This window comes from Urocitellus parryii, chromosome 4 (genome assembly GCF_045843805.1).
Source record: "Urocitellus parryii isolate mUroPar1 chromosome 4, mUroPar1.hap1, whole genome shotgun sequence".
In the NCBI taxonomy this organism is placed as follows: Eukaryota; Metazoa; Chordata; class Mammalia; order Rodentia; family Sciuridae; genus Urocitellus; species Urocitellus parryii.
In genome coordinates this window covers 63,973,695-63,975,129 of record NC_135534.1, presented here as the reverse complement: position 1 = coordinate 63,975,129, position 1,435 = coordinate 63,973,695, and positions in this window count along the sequence as shown.

The window sequence follows — 1,435 nt, the reverse complement described above, 5'->3', positions numbered from 1 at the left end:
TTGCCACCAACACATAACTATCAGTGTCCCAGCTGAGGACAGGGTCTGGAAAGAAAGAGGAATTCAGAAAAGGATGTAGCTAAATAGAAGTTCATTTATCTTATGCTTAGTGCTATCATTAAGATTTGAACAAGGTTCTGGAACCCTGCGGGGATTAATTCTGAGTTAGGGAAAGGAGGAAGGACAGAAGCAGGGGTTTTTAGCTGGCATTTAAAGGACGAATGTGAGCTTATCAGGCAAAGAACAGGGGAAAAGGTGTTGAAAGGAGAGGGAACAGCATCTTCAGAAGTGTGAAGTTGATGAAAGCACATGTTACGGCTAAGTGTGGTGGCTCACACCTGGAATCCCAACAACTCAGGAGGCTGAGGCAGGAGGATCACGAGTCTGAGATCAGCCTGGGCAATTCAGCAAGACCCTGTCTCAAAATTATATATATAAAGGGCCCAGGGGGCTGGGGATGTGGCTCAAGTGGTAGCATGCTTGCCTGGCATGCACAGGGAGCTGAGTTTGATCCTCAGCACCACATAAAAATAAAATAAAGATGTTGTGTCCACCAAAAACTAAAAAATAAATATTAAAAAATTCTCTCTCTCTCTAAGTAATAATAATAATAATAAAAAAAAGGGCCCAGGGTTTAGCTCAGTGGTAAAGCTCTTGCCTAGAATACATGAATCCCCTGCACCACAAAAATAAAAAATAAAAACAAATACAAAGAACTTGATGAGTTGCTGTTAAAGTACGTTTGGGACAACAAAATGGGCCTGAGAGATAAGCTTGGGTAGGTTTGCTGACATCTCTCCATGAAAGGCCTTGAATGTCATGTTAAAAGGCTTGGGTTTAATTTGGAGGGTAGCAGGGAGCCATGGAAGCATCCTCAGCAGAAGAGCACATAGAGAGAGAGCTTGCTTTGCTTGCTAGGAGGGCAGAAGGCAGGAGTGCTTGCTTGAAGTGACTGTAGGGAGGCAGAGGCAGGAGTGACTGAGAGTGTCAGGTGTCAGACCTAGCCCCTATCAAGAAATTGAAACTTTTCAGGAGTCTACAGAGGTATGGAGGAAATGAGAACTGAAACCTGGCCCTTCTGTGGCTATGGCAGGTGTGGTCAACAAGGGAAGTGAAAGGGTTGGGGTGACTGGCAGCCTAACCTTGGTAGGGGGTAGCTTGTGGAGGATTGCAGAGACCTGGTCCTCAGGCTGGAGTCCTGTTTCAGCATGTCACAAGGTGAGGGACTTTGCTCTGAGGGAAGCCAAGGGGCAGTGTGCCCAAGTCCCTGCCCCTTGTTCCTGACCTCAAGAATCCTACTTCCTCAATCCCTAGCACCAAAAAAAGAATCCTACTTCCTTCTACCTAGCTTTTGCTCAACTTGTTCTCCTGAGATAAGCCTTTTTCTGGCCCTGCCCCTACCTTTCCAGCACCCCAGGGTTTCTGCCAGGTCCTC